The following is a 17967-nucleotide window of genomic DNA, read 5'->3' as shown; positions in this document are numbered from 1 at the left end:
GATGAGATGAGCGTGCGGATTACGCTCAGTGAGGTGGAAGTTTTCAGCTGTATCTGGCTCGGAACAGGCAGCCCAACGATGTGCGATGTGCCATACAGCGTGTAAGGGCAATGGCGTTAAAGCTCTGTCCTCGCAGGACGCAACCGTCGGAACGGGCACGGTGATGGTGTGGGATGCGGTTGCCCGGACGGAAGAGTATCGTGCGGTTTTTGTCCATCCGATTACGCTTTATCATAAGAGCGTGACTAAGCACCGGTCGAGAGTGGCGAGCTTGAACAGCTTTCCGAGCTTTTGTGGCGGTTCGTAGGCTGGAAGGTGTCTCTTGGCGCTCTGGACGCTCCAGTAGACGGACTCGAACGGGCAGCCGTTGCTTACGCTGTGTCAGGCTTAGTCCCCTCGTTCCCTTTCGCTCATACAGCTGATTAGAGAAACGGCTCGGTTGGGCGAGATTACACCAATTGAATTTTTCAATGTTGATTATCAGCCTCGTGTGCGCCGACCGTGCACACTGTGCCAATCAAATTGCACGCGCCGCATCGTTCCCCGCCGCTCCGGCGAACCGTTTCGAAGGCAGCAACCGTGAAGGATAGTAATTAATTAGAATCATATCATATTTCCAGGACTTGAGGCGAATCGTGTGCGAACCGTGTGCGGATGTATGATGCCAGAACCTAGAACGACGCGGCCAGTCGCAGCTGTTCGGTAAGTACATGCAATTAATTCGCTGTCACTACGTTGAGTAGTCCATCATTAAATCGTGCCCGGAGGTAAATTGAGTCATGCAGTGGGTCGTGGATCTACGTATATACCACTGTTTAACCTTCGCACGAAGGACAAAGCTAATCAGTTGCGAATGATGCAGGATGCACAATTACACCTTGCTGGTCAGCGGCAGCGTTGGCCACCGGAGGTCAGTATCTTCGCGAGATGGGTGGTGCGATCGCTGGCGGTAAACGTACCGAGCTGGAAATGTTTTGCACGCTCAGGGGATGAGAGTCGTGTCTCACACAGCTACTTAGTGAAACATTAAATGTCATTAAATATACACAGCCTAATTTCCCTCGGGTACATTAGGTGTTCTTAACTGGCACCATTACTCTCTGGTAATGACAGTTTGTAAAGCAGTGTTTTTACCGACTTAGTGATTGAGGATTGGAAATTTCCAATTTAATCAGAGCTCAGTTTTTGGGTCTTATTTACTTAAATTATCAACCTCTATAATCGATTCACGGTCCATACTCATAGCATGTTTAATCGACCAGAGGCTCTATATTCAAAATAAGTTATAGAGGTCATCGACTGCCAAAATGTGACTTAACCGTTCAGAATATAGAAGTAGTCATTACAACGGCTCATCCAGCTCATTGTTCTATCCAGTGCAAGGTGCGATAGATATTTAGAACGCGGCTAGGAAAACTCATCAGTTTGGAATAATATGGAAACGTAATTTCGTAATTACCTAAAAGCGTAAATGTTTATTTCCAAGCAATACCCAGTGTTCTTGTCAAAATTTTGGATTTTTTATCAATTCATTTGAAAATTGGACATTTTAGTAGTCAACCGAGCTTCTTTACATCGTAATTGATCCGTTTTTTCTTTATAACGCAGTGGAAAGCGTTCCTAACTTTTCCAATACACCATGAAGAGTGCTTTGTATTGTTTATAACGGTTGTTGATGGTTAATGATGTTGGTGAAGATTGTGTTGAATCCACGCTTGCAGTACCTGAAAAATAACCCTTTTAATACATCTATTGATTATTAGCTTGTTTTAATTCCATTTTATACTGCTCGTTGCAACGGTTTTACAAATCACCATGCGCCTCCATGTTCAAAAAGATAATAAAACACCAGGCGCCTCCATTGATCATGCATTCAAAGAAGATTTACATTGTTTTATTTTGCCTAGGTTTAAAAAAAACCATCAAAACTACTTGTGGTGCTGTTAATTTTTCAATTTTTTATTCTTGTTTTCTATTCCCAATGTTTATGTTTTTAATACAAACTGAGTTCCTGAATGTGATCAAGTTTCAGGTTAATTAAAATTCCATGCAACTTGCATGTACCACTTCCATAGAACGTTCGTATGTTCAACAAATACTGTGCAGGGTACTTGTACGTATTTAACTCCACATATTCGTGTGAAAATTTTGGAAACTCGTGATTTTTTTCTTTATTAATGTAGGACAGACTGGCCTAATTGCTAAATTCTGATATTTATTGGAGTAGTGGAGAACATATTCGAAATACTTTTATCTCTAGCATATGTACGTGTCCCAAACACGAATGGTTGTGCTTTTTTAACCGAGTTTTTCATGAAATAATTGAAGGTATTTCACTGCAATAAAATGTCGTTTATTGGCAATTTGATGCTTGCCCGCATACTATTGAAGTGTTTTTTTTGAAGATAAAACATTTTCAAAGCCTTTGCTTGCGATGCAAAAAGCAACGGCTTTCGTTTCGTATAAATTGCTTACAACCAGTTTAAGCACAAACTAAAGTAAAGCGATAACTGTCAATTACATCAATCGGCAACTGTTTTTGGCACGGTGTTTTCCATTGAAAATAATTTCACCAGATACGATACCAACCCGAAGCTCGTGCACGCGGTGTGACAGCTTAATGAAAATATTTTAAAAACGCTCACCACGAACCCACACCCCATGCTGCGGGTGAGTTTCAATCTTCCTCGCAGTGGAATCTAGCAGCACAGGACAAAAAAGCGGACATTTTCGTCAAGCGCTTATTCCGCCCGCCCCAAATTTGAATGGAAGGCAAATTACATCGCCAGGATGCAAAATTCAATGAAAAATATACAATCCACTCGGTAAATATGCTGCTCGCTTGACATCGGGGGACAAATTCACTCAATTAACTTTCCGAAAGTGGCGTATCGTACGGTGCGGCGTGTTTATGGCACGACGGCAGATTCTTTGCCATCATGTTTATTGCGCGACCAGCGTGGCCTCAGCCTGCGCGGATAAGGTGTCATTGAGTGAGGCAGACAGCTCACAGGCATTCGAGGCTACCGTAGGGTCATGGGGAGTGGGGTGGAACTTTTGATATCTTTTTTATGTGCCCGGTACCGAGCTGGCGCTTAGGTTGTTCCTTGAAATGAAACAAATTGAACGCTAGCGTCCTCCTGGTTTTTTGAAGTAGCGAAACACTTTGATGGAATGTCAGCAAGCAGCAGCCAAGCAGAGCAGTGCCTGTGTGCCGTTTCCTTGTAGTTTCTTTTTTTTCTCGATGCTATATTATGTATTTCTTCCTCGGCTGTCGTTCAGCCTACATGAAAATGTCAAGTATTTTGTTGTGTTAATATATCTTCTTTTCGGTTCTGCGTTCGGATTTTCTTATCACTTACCACGCTAAAGCTTTTGATGGCGTTTCAGCGTAAATAAAAATCATGTCTTTACAAGGATTTTCGTGTTTTCCCGGGGTTTGATCGATGAACGGCAATCGGATAAACCTTGTGGTATGTCAAATGTTTTGCTTGCACAATCTATCATCATATTCTGGGATTCCTTTTTGTTTTCGGAAGTATCACTGTGAAGGCTTGGAATATCATGTAATGATGAATTTTTAATAAATATTTTGACCACCAAATTGAGGCCTTCAAAGTGTGCTTTATAGGGAACGGTCTCATATAATGGAGCATTTGTTTCATACGGTGGATTGTTTTAACTGGATAGTTGAATTGTGCAAACTCTTTATGGCTAGTGGCAACCATGCAATGGAATGTTGCATTTAGTTAAGGTAAATTTTGCAACATGACTGAGGAATTGTGCAATAAACTTTGGAATAAGAATGTGGTAATGAAAACAACATGCCAATTACATTTTGCTATTTTTGAGCTTGACAGACATTAGGCAGAAATACCACAGCTAATTGCAAACTTCCACCACCGAGTTACAAATTTCCCATTACCGAATGAAACACTCCATTGTATGATCGCAACGTGACGTGTTATTTTATAGAAGCTACGTGTTAAAGCAAGCCATGATTGCAAGCTTAATAACTTTTTAATACTCATAGGCCTAGTAGAAAAAAAAACTGACACAAAACTTACTAAGAGAGTTTTATTTACCAAGTAAACGGAAAGGTACCTAAATCAGCAAATAATTCTACTTCTAGCTTTTTAGACGCAATTTGTACTGGTACGAGCAACCAACGTGCTGCCGACACCCCTCGGTACTGACCACGTGCCAATCCTCCAAGAAAACAGCCTCAATCCACCAGATACTGCGTATGAATTTATTTGGAAAGGGTAAATTTGTGCCTAATGCTTGTTGCTGTTTGTCTTGCTGCCGAGGCCGGTTGGGTAGAATTATTCGGCACCGAGTATTTTGCAAACATCAAATTGACGCACCCAAATGGAGTCATGTGTGGGAAAAGAAAGCTCGAAAGAAAAAAAAACAAGAAACATTCCCTGGAAAATAGAACCATCCAACCTTCTCATAGTGCCGCCCGGTGTCGTGAGAGATGAGCCTCCCAACGCCTCCGAAGTACGTTTCAATAAGTCATTCCCATCTCTGATTACCGACCATTTGGGGGCTGATGAAAAATTCAGCAGGGTAACATTCAATCAGCTAACAAATTATCCGTAGAAAAGTTATTATTTTCCAAGGTTTACTTTCCCGATGACGATATCCGCATTGTAAAGTGAGGCTGTGATGTGCTACTCTGTGCTGTGTGTTTGTTTGGGATATTCCCTGGATGCTTTGCCATCATTGCTAGTGGTGTGCATAAATTTGTGCCGTACTGTAGGCGTACTTTGCTGTATCGGTGGCACACTGAAATAGTATTGTGAGCTGGTGGCTAGGGCACGTGTTGGTCAAGTTTCTGGGAGCTGTCTTCAGGAATGTTTAGATTTGAAGTATTTTTTGAAATCTTTGCGGTTAAAAAAGCATTGACGCAGCCATAAAGAAACGATTCAGAACGGGCGCTAGCCGTTAGTTAATAAAAATCTTTGTTGGAGTAATTATTTGCACAAAGACTGCTTACGAGATTAGGTTCTGGGGCTTTTTTCTTCGATCCACCCTGAGCGCTAGGGTGGTCGAGCAGTTGGATACAACAACACGCTCGTTTTTTTTGTGCCTCCCCGCATTGTTCGCCGTGTATCCTTTTCTGCCAGCCAACATATCCTTTCAAAATCGACACAAGGTTGCGCCGGTATAGACGTTAGGTCGAAATAAAAAGGCTGGAGAGCCAGCATCACTTTTCCAAGCGCTTGCCAACCGAAGCCTCCCTTCGCTTCGGTGCCTTAAGGTGCCTCCGCTTTTTTCACCGACCATATTTTTCGTTAAAAAAGTATATTTACGCATACTGAATATTTAATGCCCCGCAGAGGTTCCCCGATGGTCTCGCATTGGTGGGGCAGCAGCAACCGGAGGAAGCTGGCAGCAGCCAACAGCACCAAACGGACCAAGTGGATCTGCTTTCTTTTCTTGCCGCCGAGGTTGGTTCCGATGACTTGATTCTTGCGGCACTCGGGTGGTCGACAGTACACCGAGCGTACAAAGTGTTCCCGCTTTCTCAACCGGAGAAGCTGTCAGCTCTTTGCACTGCAGGAACGACGACGACGACGACTAGCAGCACGGCGGCCCCGGGTCCGGGTCCACCTGGTTTCCTTTTAAACACACCACCAACAGCAAAGAAAAGGGATCCTTTGAGAGTAGATTACGCAGCGGGTGGCAGGGCCGAGTGTCGACCGAGAAGTCAGAGATCACAGCCGGTTGCTGTTGTTGTTACTGTGTGTTTGTCAGTTTTACAGCCTCGCACGGTTTACAGAATCCTTTCGGCACCCAGCTCGGGGTAGTACGATTCTGATACCATCGCACAACAACAGATGGTGTACGGGCCGGATCGAAGGAGCAAATTTGGTTACAATTTACACTATAATTCGAAATAATAAATATTTCTCCGCCACCGCGTGTCTGCAACACATTTCCGCCGCCACCGCCACCGGAACCATTTTATTCAAATTGATGCTTTGATGAAATTGAATATTCGCACCGCGCAGTGTTGTTTCGGGTTGCTTTTGTATTCATGACTTTGGTGCAATGTATCGGGTGGAGGGAAAGATAAAATATGATACGAATGCGATGGATGTGTGTTACGACCCGCTTGTGGCGGTAGCTCAGGTACTTGCTTTACGCCGTTGTACCTAGGCAAGTATTTAGTTTTTAGAGTAAATTGTTGTGGAAAATGTGTTTGTTGGTTGATTATTCTTTACATATTAGATTGTGCGTTTGAACAATGTGGTCGGGCTTATTGTGTTTTGAATGATTGATTCGGGCTACAGAGAAGCGTAATGAAGTACATACTAAAAGTTGATAACAATTTTGTCTAAATTACTTCGATTTTGGTTTTTATTATGTTTATTTTTAACTCAAAACTTAAAAAAATCTAATACTCATATAGTCTACTCTTAAGTATTTTGAATAATATAGCCCTGGAATTATGTTCCTGGCTGAGGATTGAAAGCCTGGTGATGTGTTATCCTTAGCAGCTCTAAAAGAAGAAACATATTTATATAACTTCTATTAATCACAGTAATCTAGTCACTATCGTCTAGATTTCCGCGGGTTGTTCTTCAAAATCATCTATATTGTTCAACTATCAGTATAAGTTGACTTTAAGTAGCCATGCTCAGCAGCAGGCGAAGAACCCTAACTGAAGATTTTTCCGCACTATGCGCACGAGTTATCAGCAAAAAAGTTGAAAATAGTCAAGGGTTTCTTGAAAGATGAGTAAATCTTATAAACCTTAGATTGTTTCAAAAAAAGAGCGTTGGAGGACACCTTTTTTTCCTTTTGTAGCAGAAATTGACGATAAAACAACAATTTATTTTTTGATAGTTTCAACGGCGTGCAATATTGATACATAAGTCGGAACATCCGTCTCATTGATCAAGAACGCCTTGGATAAGATGGACGACAGGAGTGAAAAATATCGTTTTGTTGATAGGTGCTTCGTCGAAAGAGGAAACTCCCATCTATATACTATATACAACTATATACAACTATATACTATATACTATATACAACTATAGTATATATCGTGGAGGCAGCCATGCCCAATATAACATGTAATAGTCGTACACGATACCCATGGCAGTAGTATAGGGTTGAAATCTCATCCAGAGGTCTCGGCCTGCCATTTCTGGATTTCTGTGACTTGATTGACTTCCCGTAGTAAAGTAGTCAGCCCTGCGTACGGAGAGGCGGCCTGAATGGGATTTCAACCCCGGTCCTGCCGTATAAAGACTGACGCCGTTATCGCCTCGGCCACTGGACCGCCCCATCCACTCGGTTGACAATCTAGCTAATCAAAAATTTCTGGGAAGCTCACAAACCCTGGTCAAGGCCTCTCACATATATTTTAATAGCACCTTATAGATCCTCCAAAACTTCACTTATCCAGGGCCAATAGTTATCTCAGGCAACATAAATGTTACGCACCTGTTGAGATGTTGAGATACTAACAAGGGTGCTGTTTGCAATACAGCGTCAAGAAATTTCTACATTCATAATTCCTGTCTTAACGGACTAAGCAGGGACTGTCTACAACATTTATAATCCGAGTGGGACATACGCCTCTGAAAATGGAGCCGTGATCGAGACCTTGATGCTCGGTAGGATTTTAATCTCCATATGTGTGGAAAGACAATGTAGCAAATGTTCCAATTACGAGCTTCATGAGCTATCCCATGATCGGTCTCACGTGGTCATGGCATGAGAACGGATCCGGACGACTCAATTCTTGAAGTCTTTAAAGAACGATTTATTTCCATATACGATGAATTATGATATTTTCTCGTGCCGCCTATATTCTGAGCATTTTTAAAGAGCATTTTTATTTATCCAAGGCATGTTTGCTTATAAGTTTATAACTTAATACCCGACTTTTTAAATCACTTCCAGAAGTAAAAAAACACAGCAGAATTGTTGTGAACAATAGAATACCTTACGGTTATTGATGCATTCAAGGTCACAAGAGGCATGAAACAATTTTCTCTTAGATCACAGCAATAAACTCAACTTTGGCCAAATTTCAAAGACATTGCTCGGGAAGGTTCCAGGCAGCGAATATTGTACTTCAACTGAACTTAAAAATTACTCAAGCCTCCGTTAACACTGCCACACTTCTGACGTAATTTGAGAGACCTTTTTTGGATAAAAATCGTCAGGGCAGGATAGACAGGTGGGACGTGGTGGGGATGGTAAGCGGAGAAAAAGGAAGAGGCATGATTTTGGAGTTGCGATGATAGTACAACCGCGCTGGTAACATGAGACTTATTGGAACTTCTCGCTGAAGAACCATTGATGTCTAATTTAAGGTGGTTGGAGGGTGGGTGAGAATCTTTCATCGAAAGTGCCGCACGTCACGAAATGGTTCCCCGAACCTATGTTTATCAGTTTTCATCAATACTCCGGTTTCCTGTTACTGGAGCATGCAAATAAGACAAAGCGTTGAAGGGAACTCCTCCTTTGTAAGCGTGGTCGCCGGACACGGGACGACGGGTACCGTCATCAATGTCGGGTTAATTTCTTCTCAACAGGAATTTGCTGGTGCTAATTATTCGACAACAAAGCCCGACCGAAGCCAAAAAAGTGAGTCTCGGTGGGTGTGTTTCGGTTGAGATCAAATGCTTCAACGAATCTAAATCCTTCTCGAGAGTAACTGTGCGGCGTGCTCGGCCGAAGGAGACCCATTCAATCAATGCTGTCCGGACGAGAAGGGATTAATCATTTACGGGAATAATCGGGATGACAAAGAAGGTTTAAATATAGACGGCTTAAAGCTGGCGACTATGGTTCAAGTAATTTTGGCTACGAAATCCATCAATTCTTAACGCTCGGTCAGGTGCGATGTGGTCTGTGGTGGCCAGAAGTGGACAAGAGCTTCATTCTCCGAACGTAAAGCTGACCGAAAATACAAGGCATAAAGGAGGATCCTGGATTCTCTCCATCGGCAAAGTTCAGGTAACTTGCGTTACTTTTGACGGGTTTATTGCAAAATATTGATCTACAGTTTGCAGGAGACGATGGTGAAGAACAGTGGCCGTTTCGTCTAAAATCCAGGAAAAAGAGCAATTTTTCCAAGTTTTGTTTACACTCCATTTTTTCCCTCAACCGAGAGCCAGAAGGCTAAGCGCAGCGGAAGGACAAGTAAGCGACAGTAAGAGGCGCAAAAGAGGAAAGTAAAGACTGTAAACTAAAATCATCAAAGGGTCCACGTTTTTTCCGTTTTGAGCCCGTTTCGTGAGAGTTTCATTTTGGGCGAAGATTTTCCTCGGCCAACGTTCTTCGGGTCACACTGCTTAAGGCTTCCGGCTTTCGGTTACCTACGCTGTGCTGTCGTTCCGTTCCGCGCTGGTAGGAAAACTCGAGCTTAGCGTGGAACGGGTAAAGCGTATCTATTTTACGGCTTAGATGTTTGCCCCGTGACTGTGTGACGGTCCCTGGCGAGTAGAGTTTCTACCAGCCCCACACGTAACGTCAGCTCCGTGCCAATGAAGTGATGTAATGTAATGGGCCAATAGTGCTGGAAGCTGCAGGTGAGCTAACCGCTGGAGGACGAGCAATATATATATTTTCTCCGATGGAACACGCCTCGACGGCGGACGGCTTGCACGGGTCGGACCCGGTGAATATGGAAGAAATATTTGTGATGGGAAATTTGTGTACTTCGCTAGCAGGCAGCTACCTTTTCATCTTGCAATCTTAAATTTGTGCTGTGCCTTTCAGAGCTTCCAGTGGTGGGGTGTTTGGGAGCTGCCTCCTGGTCGGAGGTAGGCCGATAGTCTTGAACTCAAACACCAAACCGCTCAAACACCGCGTCTGTTCGTGCTTACCTTTTTCCATCGCTTTTCTCGGTGGGAGTACAACCGATGGGCGGTGGGCACGGTTGTTTTATGGACAAACCTAGCACAAGAAAGCAAACTTAGAAAGTCGTTTCACAGGCTAGAGCATTCCATTTCCGCTTCGATCAATTCTTCCCCGCCCGCTCGCTTCCACCCATCCACGGTGCGCTTTTTCTTTTTATCTCGACCATGAAACACCTTTTGCCGGTGCAAATCCGCCGGTGGTTGCGTTAACCATCCGTACCATCACCGTTCGAACCATAATCAGAACGGATCGAACCGTTCACGGAACGGTCCATTGCCCTCGGGTCCCGGTGGGTACGATCCACAATCGCAGGAAGAAAGTCAATGGGACCGCAGAGCATTTGTGTGCGAGCGAGTTGCTTTGGACGGGGGAAGCGAGCCTCAAGAACCTCAAGAACATCCAGCAGTGCCGGCTCACAAATGTGCAGTGTGTGTGTGTGTGTGACTTGAAAAGGAAAAGAGCAGCTCGCCAGCTTCGCACTGATTGCTACTGTGCGCTGGAAGCGCCATCTTTGACGGTGAGTTTCCAATCCTCCATTCGCCGGCCGGGAGCCGGACGGCTACGGCTGGTCGGAAGCGCAACGGACGGAAACGGGCCCGCCAAGATGGTAAATGGCGAGGTGAAAAACAAACCCACGGATGAGGAGTGAAAATAATAATAAATCTATAAATATCACGGATTAAGGAAAGAAATTTGTTTCCTCCGATTGCTAGCACCAGCATTTGCCGTTCGGTTCGGTTGGGCGAATATCCTTTTTTGCAGCGTGAACGGAATGGTTCGTTTCGCCGTCGATTTGATTACCATCGAGCGATATTTAAGCATGGTTGCACTTACGGGCGCTGTTGTAGCTGGAGAAGGTGTTTGGTGTGAAATCAGTTCGACTTTGAGGCACGTTCTTCAAAGATGGATGGTCGGTGTTTGCGCTTCCAGGTATGCACCGATGCCAGTTTACAGCTTTTTATCGTACAATCGGCAGAGCGTCATCGCACGTCGGTTTAAAGCGAGATTAGACATCGAAGGGCCATTGTAGCATCTCTGCTATATATCTCAAAAACACCTCATGAAAACATACATTTTATAAACACCTACGTAGGAACGATCAATCACACCAGAACTTTACGCCACAATTATTTAAACTCAAGCACCCTATACCCCACCAAGAACAGCATATTCAGCCAATTTGATCAAACACCCATTGCAATAAGAACATTAAAAACCGACTAGCGCACTCGGCTAGCGAGTTGCGCAAGGCAATACGAAACCAAAGTAACCAATGCACCAAACATCGCCGGTGCAGACAACGGTCAGCAACTAAGCGTAAAACTTTATCCACTCCAAACCATCGCAAACAAATAGAACAAAACAGACATAATCATAACGACACATTTTATGCGAACATAGCAATTGATCGCACCGCGACCAACTCATCCATAGCGACACATTTTATGCAAGCGCAGCGTTCGATCGCCACGAAACAAGCAAATTAATGAATGATTATATCATATCAGCAGGTTAATGAATAAAGAAACAAAAACGACTCAAAACCAAATCACCCTAAGGAAACTTCCACAAAAAACTTGATTCTTTTGTTTACAACGAAGCGCTATGCTCTTGCCGTCAACCAAGAAGTTACTCAATAACGTAAAAAAGTTTTAACCTAATTTAAAGCGAATGAACTAACCATAAACTAAGAAATTTTTTATATAAATAAAGTTGTCCTCCCCATCACACGAGAGAGTTGTTTCTGGGCTGAGACTTGACGCAACTCAAAACCTGACGTCCAATTCCTTTCAAGAGCTTTGAGAGTCCCCCTACCCAAGGTAAGGCCTCAAAGGCTTCAAAGAGCCAGTAAGGGATGTTCCTTCTGAATATCTAGAGTCGCCTGGCCGACTCAACGCCGTTGAGCTTCGAGTTTCCCCCTACCAAAGGTAAGGCCTCGATGTCTCCAACAATCCAGTAAGGAAGATTCTCATCTAGAATCGTCACGATTGCCTGGACAATCGATAAAGGGAAGAATTGGTTCGCTCAGCAAGTTGCTGTTCGTCACTCTTGTCGAAACCCAAATGAACCACGTAAGTACGGCGCGACTCAAATCGAATATGCGCAAAGCCCGTCGAAAAAGACCGACCGACCCCGCGTATCGCATGGTGACCGCTTTCCTCCATGTTACTTGGCGACCGTAATTCCTCCATATTACACCATCGTTGAAAGGACATAGCTCGATTATGAAGTCGGAGCTAATTGATTGCTAATTAATATCGCTTTTTCTTAATTTTGGGATTGCATATGGCGTAGAATGTTTGAATCTGCGTAGTCCACCAAGTTGATGAGGTAAAAAAAAGCTGTAAAAGTGAAACTTTGAAGTCGTTTCTATCAAAGTAACGGCGCATCTTCTTATTTATGTAAATTTGTTATTCTTGTAAAGCTTTGAACCTGGACAGTCAACATCAATAAACAAGATCTCCGTCTGCTATTAGTTATGCTACTTATTGACATCGCTGTGTCGCGCGAGTTTCCAGCAGTTAGCTGGTGGATAAAACAGTGGATAAACAGTATTCAGCAGGGATTACTGCAGGGGTTATTCCTGTTTTTTCTGGTCCTCAACAAAATTTCTCATAGGGAACTTTCTCAAAGAATTAACCAAAATGTACTGAATGGTGATTAGCCTAGGACACAAGAATCCTTGTGTCTCCGTGAGGTTCATGACCAATTTTAGCTTGCTTTTGTCATTTACCACTTGATATTCCATTTTGACAGGTACGTCAAAAGCTTCCAACATTTTTTATTCGGTAAAAAAATGCTTCAACTTTAAGAACTAATTGTATTAATCAGTGTTGCCGCGTAAGATATAAAGCATGGTGATATAATGCACTTTCTTTGTGAAAGATCTTTAAAAAAACAATAAACCTAACGATTATGGAGCAATTACATGGATGGATAGGTTCATGTTCGAATAATATGAAATGCTTTTGGCGCGGACTACTTTTAGCTGTCAGTTGATATGGGGAGCTTCTTCTTCTTCTTTCTTGGCACTACAACCTCGAGAGGCCTTTTTTGCCATTTTTGGCTCTCTGTGACTTGATTTTACCCGTAACAAAATAGTCAGCTCTGCGTACGGGGAGGCGGTCTGGGTGGGATTTTAACCCCGGTCCTGTCGTGTGAAGCCCGGCGCCGTTATTGCCTCGGCCACCGGACCGCCTCACATACGGGGAGCTGGTGACATTTTATTCGTTACGTCAAACCCCAAAGAAAAAAACTGCCTTAGGTGCCACATGCCACTCAGAACATCAAAAGATCAGGATATCATCTCAGTGTTAGTTAGTAATAGGTACAGGGATCTTCAAATATACATTTTAACCCAGTGATCGTTCTCCAATTTATTGTTTCATTTCTATTATTCAAAAGTGTTTTTTCGTTGCTTATTTCTTCTGCTTTTGTATGTTCGGACTACAACTTTGAGGGGACCACTTTTTAGTTTTGCGTGATTTGATTTTCCCCGTAGCTTGATAGTTAATCCTGTGTACGGGGAGACGGTCGACTGGATGGGATTTGATCTCTGGTGCTGCCGTGTAAAGCACCATTAAAGATCGATGCGACTAAAATTCTCCGTTTTTTACATAATTTCGGTGCCAATTTAAAATTCAATTCAGTCAATCAAAACCATTAAAATTACGTTACATGATGCGTTGAAACTTACCTTGTAAAGCAAGACCCAATTCTTTGTAGTTTCTGGTTTATAAGCGTCAGTAGTGCACAAGTTGAGACGACAGATGCTCTTTAAACCATCCTTTTCAACACAAGTACAATTGTTTGACCGCTATTTTAAGTTTGCACTATTTCTAATAAATTGCAAACATCCCAGTAAACTTCACCAATAGTATGTCTCCAAAAGAAGAAGTATTAATTTGGATCCGTTGCTTCAAGGATTTAAGTGGTTCTTCCTAATCTCCAACTGTGTCGCAGCAAACTTACAACTGTTATTCAATGACGAGAATAATCCATAACAGGGAACAGTTATTACACAACACTTAATTATTTTCACACAATGGTTAACAACTTTCACTCAATTGACCATTTCAACGGTGGAACGTGACGATGACCTTAGGCAATACGGTGCCCGGCTGTCAGGATTGTTTCGGTTTAGATGATTGCACACGTCGCAACGTTTATTGCATACACATTGTGCGCGAACGATTGATTCATTCATACAACTCGCTGTGTATAAGTGATGAAGCGAGAGTGGATACGTACGAATACTGTTATTTTCAGATAATTGCACGTGATAGGATTTTTGGCGAATGTTTCGATTCTCTATTTCGCTTACATTAATTGTTTCGTTTTTTTATAACTGGTTTAGGGCAAAAATATTTACCGTGCACGAATTTCGCTAACACTGGCAATTTATTTGCTATGGAGCGGGATATTCAAACCGATTTGACAATGAACACCACAATTTGAAGCGATTGCACGATATCACGTGGTTGAATAGCGCCGAGGGAAGGATAGGTAACACACTCGCGTGGCCAAACTGGCAAATCTGTGATCAGAAATGAAGACAGGGTTCGAGGACGAGACGATGTACTATCGCGAAGCGAATCATCAGCGACGTCGGGCTCGAGAATGCACAAGAATGCGCGATTATCCGCGGTCCGGTTCGAATTCACTGCTTTCACACGGTGGCTCTCGCGCGTTCGAAGCGAATTGCGTTGGATTGGAATGGATGGCCAAGAGGACGATGTAATGGGAAACGGTGTAATGGAAACTGTTGTGGTTTTGTTGGTTTGGCGGAATAAGAAAATTGATCAAAAGCGTTCAGCGCGCGCGGCCGTACGGGTCAGAACTGCACAGAAGACTGAAGCGTTCGGCTCGGCACCGAGAAGGAAATCTCATCTCAACGCAGTACGCTAACTTCAGCATCCAGTTCGGTGACGGTCCCCCTACCTCCGCTCCGTCCCAATCCCACCTGCGCGAGGCTCGTGTCGTGTAACGTACTGGGCGCCTCCATGCGTCTCCATCCGGTTCACTCCTCGACCGGAGAATCGTTTTTCGTCTCTCTTGTTTCGGATCGTTTTTCTTTTTTTTCTTCATTTTATCATTGCTTCAGCCACATGGCATGGCGTACGGTCGGTTCGTACTTGGTTCGGTTCGGGCTTGGTTCCCTTCGTCCTTCGGAATTTCGTCCGTCTTCAACCAATACAACCGACAGGAAGCCGGTTTTTCTGCCTGTTAACTTCATTTGTCCCGTAACCGTCGCTTCAGACGGTGTAAAAAGGTGCGAATGAAAGGTACGCTTGAGATGGAAGATGAGCGCAACATCCCGCCAAACGTCGGAACTCTCGGGAGGGCTGCCATGCCGGCTGCTAAAAAAAGCTTTCGAACGCGCGTTTGAGCTTTTCGTGGCTTCGGTGAAAGCTCCGAAGAGACGTGTAGGAGAGGCGAAAAACAGCTGTCAGTTTGTGGTTCAATGCACAGTATATGAACCAGAGTGAGAAAACCGGACGTCCGCACGTTGTACCTCGTGGTTTGGCACGGTGTTTCCTGCGCTGGTGTTAGTGTGGAGTGCTTGCTGCTCATAACTTCGCCCGATGACATACAGGTGTGTGCGCTGTAAATTTACAACAAACTGTACAGTGAAGCCTTACGGGGAGTTCTAAGCGAGCAGGACCACGCTGACAGGAGAGCACAACCAGAGCAAGATGGAAAGAGCGTAAGCTCAAACGGGACGCGTGGTGATGTGATGCCGGCCAGGACATGTGGGGTGGTGCACCGAAACAATGTAGAGCCCGTCACGAATACCGAGTGAAGAGTTATGTGCAGCATCGTCTATCTCGTACAATTTCCTCCCGTTGCCCTACACTCACTCACACACACACACACCTACACACGAGGGTTGCTCGCAAGACATGCATTTTCACTTCGAGAGTCTATCACTTTCCACTGTTCCCACCTGGTTCCCCCGTTGCTCCCAGGTGCGTCGATGCGTCTGTGGAATGATTTCCCTTGTAAGTTATTTCAACCAAATTGTTTTGCATACGTCAACCGGGAAGAGAACCAGCTCACGGATACGCCAAGCGTGTGAGAGGGTAGATTGGGCGAATATTGGAGGAGCGGATGATAATCTGATGCAGTGCATGTTTGTACGATTCGCGGAAATTAACTGCGGCAAGCTAATCGATGAGGAGTGATGTATTTTTTTGTTGATGTTGGTTCTTGATGGCTATACACACTCACTGCCCACCGGAATATAGGCTTAAGTGAAGGAGGTGTAAATGAGTTGTTAAGTGAGCGTAGGCTTCGTCCAGTTGCAATGTTGTAAAATCTCGTTCGGAAGGTGTAAGGCGTTCGAAAGAAATCTCCGCGTAGTGAGAGTTTGATTTGATTGGAAGGCTTTTAGTGAAGCTGTGCTGAAAGATGATTAGTATTGATAGGCAAAACAACAATAATGTGTAGTGAGTCCATAATCGGCAGATTGCGCTTTTACTTTACTAATTGTTTTCGATGTAAAATAAAATAAAACCTCGTTATTTGAAATTGTTGTGTTTTTAAACCGCAGGCAGCAAAAAGAGGAATAATGGTGCAGTATCATTTAGCTGCCTTTATCTTATTAAATATTTCAATATCGATTGCAGACGATTTCAAAAAAAAAATTACGTAATCATCATCTTCTTCTTCTCTGGCCTCGAGAGGTTTCGCCCTGAAATTTCTGGCTTTTTGTGCCTTGGTTTTACCTGTAGCTGCATATTCAGTCCAGCATTCGGGAGAGGCGTTCTGGATGGGATTCCATTTCCGGTCCTGCCGTGCAAAGACCGGTGTCACTGTAATTTTTAGCATCGCACTGCTCCAAAAACATGGCCATAGGTTTTGAAAATAAACCAGTTTTTAGATTTACTACATTGAGTGTTTGCTAGAGTTTTTAAGATTCTATTTTAATGTATTTATTGAATTTTAAATTGGAATGAGAAGTGATGTTTCAACTCAACTAATATAATTGTACCTAATGAAAAGATGTATTATCAATAATTATCGCGCATTGTAAAACAGCGTTGTTTATTTAGGTTCTAGGCAGGCCGGGAAGATGAAGATCGTCTCTAAGGACAGGTTTTACAGCAATGGCTCTTTGTGACAGTATCTTACAATAATCTAGCAGTCCATTTGCACGTTATTGTGACAACAAATCAGCCTTCTTTTGTGATAGAGGTGAAGGTGATGTCGATCTTCAAACGGCAGAACCGTTGTTCAACTCCCATCTGGACTGAACCTCGGAATGAGGACTGACTATCCAGAACTACGTGGTGTCCAAAGGTTTTGTGAACCAGATATAGCAGACATGGCCTGAGAGGTCGCTAGGTCAAGCTGAAGAAGAATCAGCTTAAAACTTTGTTAAGGACTTAATGTAGGCTAGCCGAGGTCTTTATATTGCACTATATTTCAAGCTTTGACATAAGGGTGTTTGTCATTTGCGCAGTATTATTGACTGATGTTATGTTGGCCTTATCGCTCCCATTTATGTATTTTTTATTTTAACGTTGTATAGCGTAAGTTATAATCTTCTTTATATGGAACTACTCACTGAAGCTTATTACTCGCGTTTATGTCTTCGAGAAAGAGATGAATGAAAAAAATTGAGAAATAAACATTAACGTAGGGTCTATTAAGTTTATTACGACTTCTTTTAGAATAACTAAGTTTTTAATTGGCCTTTTGAAACATTCGAGCAATTATAGCACAGCACATTAAACCAAAACAGAAAAAAAATCATCTCGAATCAGTTAACAACAAGTTAGCCAGATCTACAGCTAGGTCATTAAATGTATCACAAATTTGCAATGTTGAAAGATAAAACTGGTTAAGTCATTGTTGCGTCCTGCAACAAGGGCTCTGTATAGCAGCTTTCCTTTTATGGGTGCTTGGTAAAGAATATTTGAGCATTGTTATTTACATATGGTTGAACACCATAAGTTTTTGATAACTATCAGCCATTTTAAATGTCGTTAAGAAATCTTCTGATCTCTCATTCGTTGTGGTCAAACGAAGCGTTTTTTCTGGATGCTTCGAGCATGTATCTCCGATTACTTC

At 43.1% G+C, this 17967-nt stretch overlaps 1 protein-coding gene across 1 annotated transcript in view; it reads right to left on the bottom strand.

The window, feature by feature from the left end:
• LOC118511865 (poly(rC)-binding protein 3) overlaps positions 1–14740 on the bottom strand; it is a 143637-nt gene extending 128897 nt beyond the window's left edge. Inside the window, exon 1 of the mRNA XM_036055454.1 lies at positions 14264–14740. The gene's annotated coding sequence lies outside the window, so the exon portion shown is untranslated. The remainder of the gene's footprint in view (positions 1–14263) is intronic.
• Positions 14741–17967: the final 3227 nt, after the last annotated feature.

This window comes from Anopheles stephensi, chromosome 3 (assembly GCF_013141755.1).
Source record: "Anopheles stephensi strain Indian chromosome 3, UCI_ANSTEP_V1.0, whole genome shotgun sequence".
NCBI lineage: Eukaryota > Metazoa > Arthropoda > Insecta > Diptera > Culicidae > Anopheles > Anopheles stephensi.
The sequence above is the reverse complement of the archived record's forward strand: the minus strand, read 5'-3'. Positions and strand labels throughout refer to the sequence as shown.